This window comes from Oryx dammah, unplaced genomic scaffold (genome assembly GCF_014754425.2).
Source record: "Oryx dammah isolate SB20612 unplaced genomic scaffold, SCBI_Odam_1.1 HiC_scaffold_25, whole genome shotgun sequence".
NCBI lineage: Eukaryota > Metazoa > Chordata > Mammalia > Artiodactyla > Bovidae > Oryx > Oryx dammah.
In genome coordinates, this window is record NW_024070209.1 from 104,713,441 (window position 1) to 104,719,780 (window position 6,340).

A 6,340-nucleotide genomic window follows, 5' to 3' on the forward strand; every position below is an offset into this window, starting at 1 on the left:
CAGCCTCGCGTCCCGCCCAAGCCCCACCCACTTGTCCATCTCCTTGCGGATCTCCTCCTGGGCCATGCTCTTGAGCCTCGAGTAGAACCAGAGGTGCTCCTCCACCGTGAGCCGGTCGAACAGCACGTTGTGCTGGGGACACATGCCCAGGTTCTTGCGGATCTCGTCCATCTCCGTGCGGATGTCGTGCCCGTAGATGGTGGCCGAGCCCGACGTAGGTGGGAAGAGGCCGGTGAGGATAGACCTGGGTGGACAGGTGAGGTCACGGCCCCACCTCCTGAAGGGAGCCCTCCCTGCCACCCACCCCCCCGACACACACATGGTGGTGGTCTTGCCAGCCCCGTTGTGGCCCAGGAAAGACACGACCTGGTTCTCATAGAGGTTGAGGCTCAGCTTGTTCAAAGCCAGCTTCTTGTCGTTCTTATAGACTTTGGTGAGCTTGTCCACGCAGACCACCAGCGGCAGGTGGGTGGGTTCCTCCTCCATGCCCCGTGTCTCCTCTGCACCAGGGCCGGAGTCAGCACCAAGGATGTCCTCAGCCCCTCAAAGTCAGCAACTGCCCCAGTCCCCACCCTGGTGTCCACTCACCCAAGCGCCGGCTCTCCATGGCACAGGCTTGGTCCTCCTCCATGACGCTGAGGCGGGGGGCGCGAGCCCACGGCCAGTTCCACTCCCATGCCTCCGGCCGCCCGCTGCCCAGCCAGTAGGACTTCTGCAGTGGGAAGTACCAGGGCCGGGGCAGCCCGTACATGCCTGTGGGGAGGGGGGAGGCTGACCCAGGGCCTGGGGTCACCGACCCCCCCCTGCCAGGCCACGGGTCCCCCTGGGGACAGCCCCCTTCTCCCGTTCCCCTCCCCTCCCAAGGGCTCGGTACCTGGGTGCACAGCCTCAATGTACCACGTGAGCACCCCATAGACGACCGCATCTACCATCAGCATGGTGACAGCCAAGAGCAGGTTGAAGTCATCGCCTTCCACGGGAGACTGGCTGAACGTGTGCCACTGAATGCCCACGCCCGCCACCTCGTACAGAGCGAAGTACTTGGAGCCCAGGCCAAAGGCCGTCGTGGACATCAGGGACTGAGGAGACAGCAGCGTCAGTGCAGGAAAGGAGGCCGGACACCCCCAGGCCCGGGCCACCCCCACGGCCCTCACCGCGATGCACTTCTCGAAGGCAGTGATCTTGTCGTGGGCCACCTCCTCACGGATAGCCACGTACATGTAGGGCACGTAGCTCAGGAAGTAGATGATGCCGCCGCAGGCCGAGGCCAGCTTGGCCTTGGAGTACAGCACGGACACCAAGAAGCTGGGGGCAGGCAGGGCCACGGGCCGTCAACCACAGCCGAGTCCTGGGTCCTTACTCGAGGCAAGCCCGCCCTCCAGCCCGCCGCTGCCACAGCACTCACCAGAACATGACGGTGGCCACGGCGTAGACGGCCAGGAAGAGCCAGATGATGAGCACGTGGCTGTGCGCGAGGACCTGGCCGTACTTGAGTATGGCGGTCAGCGCCGTCACCGAGATGGAGAGCTGCACGCAGCCCGTGATGAACCAGGCCACCCAGTGCACCGCGTTGTTCAGGCCCATGGTCTTCATCACCTGTGGGGCGGCAGGGCACTGCTCTCCACCTCTCACCTGTCTCCATCGCCCCCTCCTGCGCCTCCTCCCCTCCCCCTTCCCCCTCCTCCATCCCCCACTCCGAGTCCCCCTCCTCCCCTCCCCCTTCCCCCTCCTCCATCGCCCCACTCCGAGTCCCGCACCTCCTTCAGCCTGTGCTCCTTCTCGGCCACGATGTGCTGGATGGTCATAGCCACAGAGTAGACCCAGGAGATCACCATGCAGAGCGGCATCATGTGCTCGATGACAAACAGAAAGCTGGGGGGAGGGAGGGGCGTGAGGCGGAGTCCGGCGGACCGGGCGCCCCCCGCCCCCGCGCTCCGTCTGCACTCACTCGTCCCGCGTGTAGCAGGGGTAGGGGAACATTTGCACGTAGCTGCCGGGCTCCACCACGTCGTGGCCCACGAAGGTGTCGATGATGGCGCGCTCCATCATGTCTGCGGGTGGGAGGAGCAAGAGGATGGTGGTCAGCGGAGGCCGCGCCCCACCCCCCCATCCCCCCGCGGGGGCCCCAGGGTCGGCCCTCACCCTGGATCCAAACGAAGCCATATAGAAAGTAGAAGCGGCCGCCCGTGTTGGGCCCCGGCCGCCAGTAGGCCCGGCGGATCTCGTTGGTTTTCTCCGTGAAGCTTGAATTCTGGCGGATCTTGTAGTGCACGTGGGGCGGCAAGGAACCGTCCTTGCGGGTCTGGAAGATCACACCTGGGACAGGAGGAGGGTCGGGGCGGAGGAAGGGGAGATGAGGGGCGGGGCCGAGGAAGGGAGGGGGCGGGGCGGGGGCGGGGCGGGGGCGGGGGCGGGGGCGGGGCCGGTGACCGACCATAGAGGGGTAGGTCTAGGGCAGGGGAGAGGCGGGGACCGGGCCGGGGACCTGCCCAGGGGGCTGGCTCACTAGCGAACACGGTGACATTATCCTGGTAGGCCTGGTTAAGGGTGTAGTTGACAATGCTCTCCTCATCTGGAAAACCCTTGAAGATGTCCACACTCACCTAGGAGAGGAGTGTCATGAGAGGTGACCTGGGCACCCGCAGGGCCCCGTGGGGCCTACCCACCCACCTTGGACATGAACTGGATCCAGCCGCAGGCCGCATTGTCGATGGTGTCCAGCTGCTGCAGGAGGACTGAGCCGTTGGGCAGTGAGAAGTTGTCCTGGCGCAGGGCAGGTGGCAGCTCCTGGGGTGACAGGCTCAGAGCCTCTGGGTGCTGCCGCAGCTCGGCCACATACTGGGGGAGGGGAGACCGGTTCAGAGGGTGGCCCGGGCTGGCCAAGGTGGGCCCCTGCCACAGCCACCCCAGCCCAGCCCCCAGCACCTGCTGCAGCCAGCGCAGGTGTTGCTGCAGCCTTCCCTGCTCCAGGTAGCTGCGGATCTCCGCTGAGATGTTGAGCCACACCTGGGCGTAGTGAGTCACGTTGCCTACAAGGGCGAAGGTCTCATTGGCCTGCAGAGGGTGAGGGCAGAGCATGGGGCTCATGGAAGGACCCTGGCCAGCAAGGGGGGTTCTCACTCCTTACCTCCCTCCATGGCTGGAGGCCACCCACTGGCCAGTCCCAACCAACCACCAATCTAGGTCGGGCCAGATGGCCCCTGGAAGCTCCAAGGCCTTCCGTCCCAGGCCTCTGCTCAGCACCTCCCCTGAAACCCCCTCTGCCCGGCTCCCAGGAAAGCACAGCCTTCCCACTCCCTGCCACCAGCGGTGTCTTCCCCGCCCCTTTGTGGGACCCCTCCTCATATGTCTCAAGTGGCCCTGACACTTGGCCCTCATCTCCCCCCATGCTCATCCTAGGGACCCCCCCCCACAGCCCCTCCCCTTCCTGGGCCATCTTCAGCCCCGGTTTCTACTTCTTCCAGACTGCAACCCGGGAGGGCCACGGACACTGTGCTCTCAGCTGGTCCCAAACCACGCAGCTGCCCTGCCCAAATCTCACCTGGACAACGCTCTGGAGGGTTTCTGCCTGCAGCCCCTCCTCTGTCCTCACCAGTGCTGCCCAGCCCTGGCCGTGCTCAGCCAGCCAGGACCCTGCGCCACACCAGCCAGGCAGGGCATCCTCAAGGAAGCCTTCAAAGTGCCCCTGCACCTAGGACTTGCTCCCAGGTCCCCTCATCCAGAGAGCCAAGCCCCGGAGTTCTCAAGAGCCAGGGCTCCACCCCTCTCGTGCCAATTCTACCAACTGCCGCCACCCCACCACCACCACTGGCGTCCCCAGCCTGCAGAGCCCTCTGCCCAGCTCCCTCAGTTCCTGCCCCAGAGGACACGGGCAGCCCGAGGCGCACACCTTGAGGATGACACGGTCTGCCTCAGAGCCCGCGGGCGCATACAGGATCTTGGGGTTGCTGGTCATGAGGTGCACGAGGAGGCCCAGGTTCCGCTGCTCCTTGCTCGTGAAGCCCAGGGAGCTCATGTTGCCCCTTCGCAGCGCCTCGGGCTCGATGGTGCTGGGGCAAGCAGGTGAGACTCGAGGTGGGACGGGGCATCGGCAGGGAGGGGTGGGCGCAGGGCTTCCGAGTGGGTGCAGGTGTCAAACGATTGGCACGGAGGAGGGGACCATGGACCGGGACCAGGGAGGGGGCATCAGAGCCAGGCCTGGGGGCAGGAACCAGCCACCCCCGGCCTCCCCACCCCCGGCCCTGCCATCCACCTACCGGTTGTTGCCACATAGGATGGGCTGCAGGCCGGCCCAGAGCTGCACGAACGCGGAGCACTGGCCCTGCAGCGCGTCCGAGGGGGCCGGGGCTGCAGCGGACGGGGCCCCCTCCTCAGCCGTGCTGTTGGGGCTGGGGCCCGGCCCAGCCTCAGTGCTGTTGGCCACCCCACCAGGGCCACTGGCCGCGGGCCCAGGAGCCCGGCCTGTGCAGGCGCCCTGAGGCAGCAGCAGGGCAAGGGCTGAGAGGACGTCCACGTCCCGCAGGACCTTCTGGGCGTCCAGCAGGTCCTCCAGGAGCGCCTGCAGCCGCGGCGGGGGTGGTGGCTGCTGTGGGGCAGCAGAGCCACTGGGGGCGTCCAGGCCCAGCTAAGGGGAAACGGGGCGAGTGGGCAGACGCAGGCCCAGGGTCTGAGGGCTGCTCTGCAGGGGAGGCTGAGGTCAGCGCGGAACAGGGAGGACAGCCTCAGGAGACACAGGAGGCAAGCAGGGGAGCAGCCTGGGGGTCAAGGAGCGCCAACCAGAGGCGGGGAGACAGGCTGGATCGAAGGCCCAGGCAGGGGACCCAAGGACACCCAGGCAGAGCCCCGGGCCCAGGCACTCCCGGCGATGCCGAGGAGCCCTAGCACACCCCCACACACACCGCCCGCCCAGGTGCCAGACCTGCAGGCCGGCTGGCAGGCAGGCCTCACCTGCTGGGCGATCTTGGCTGCATCCAGTTGGTTCCGCAGCTCAGCAGCCAGCCCCGAGAAACGGTGAGCACGCGCTGCAGCCTGCCCTCTGCAGACCGCATCCCGGTACCCCTGCAGCGCTGTCTGCTGACCCCGGGGCACAGTGAGGACCCGGCCCAGCTCCCTGGAGCCTGGCATGCACGTGAGCTGCTCCAGGAGGGCAGGGGCCAGCAGCAGCTCCTGGGGACAGGGTGCAGAGGAATGGCTGAAAGGAGCCTCAGCCAAGAGGGTACCAAAGGCCTGGCCCACACGGCCCAGGGCCTTACCCTGCCCCACCCAGCGCGCTGGGTCCGAGAACACCCAGGTACTGCAACAGCAAGTGGGGGCAGGGGGAGGGAGAGAGACCCATTCCCACCCTGCCTCCCTGGGACAACCAGCACCTCCTGGGGAACCCCTCACCCTCCAGGGGAGCCCTCTCTTCACCCACCCAGAAGCAGGCAGGGTGTGGCCCTCACCTCCATCCGGAACAGGGGCTGCTGATTCCTGGGGGGGCCTGAACCCCCATCCAAGCCAGGCGAAGGGCCAAAAAGCAGGCGATAGACCTGAGCGTGAGGGGGTCATGGATCAGCTGCCGGGGCTCGAGCCCTGCACCCCCACGGGAGCCAGCGGAGGGCCAGGGCAGGGGGCTCCCAGGAGCAGACACAGGCGCCCCACTGAGGCTCCCCGCCCTCACCTCGGGCAGGTCCACCTGGGCAGCCAGCAGAGCCCGGGCCGCGCTATCGGGCAGTGACAGGTTCTGTGTCAGGAAGCGCCACAGCTCCCGCGGGTCCCTGGCCACCGAGTCCAGAGAGAAGGAGGACACTGGACAGGCAGAAGGACAGGGCTGAAGGCCGGCCCTGCCCGGGGCCAGAGAGCCCCAAAGGGCCTCAGAGCTGAGCTCCCAGCAGCTCCCACTGTGGCTGGCCACAGTGACGGGCAGCGGGCGCCTGGTGAGCGCCAGGCGGGGGTGTGGGCGTGGAGCCCGCGGCAGGAAACGCCCGAGCCCAGCTTCAAACCCCGCTGAACGCTGACCGCGGGCTCGGGCACCGCTCCGCCCCCCGGGGCACACCTGCAGGTCGTGCCGCGTGGCCGTCCCAGGGGTCCGGGCTGGCGCTGAGGGCCTCCAGGTGCTGGCGCAGCGCCTCCAGCTCCGAGCCTAGGCTGGGCCTCGCTGGGTCAAACAGGTTGCCCTCCTCCACCACGCGGTTGAGGCGCTCCAGCAGCTGTGTGACCCTGAAGCACCACTGGCCGTCACCCGCAGGCCGCCAGGCCCAGGGCGGGGCGGCCGGGGGCGGGGCCCAGGCCCAGGGCGGGGCGGCCGGGGGCGGGGCCCAGGCGGGGGCGGGGCCCAGGCGGGGGAGGGGCCCAGGCCCAG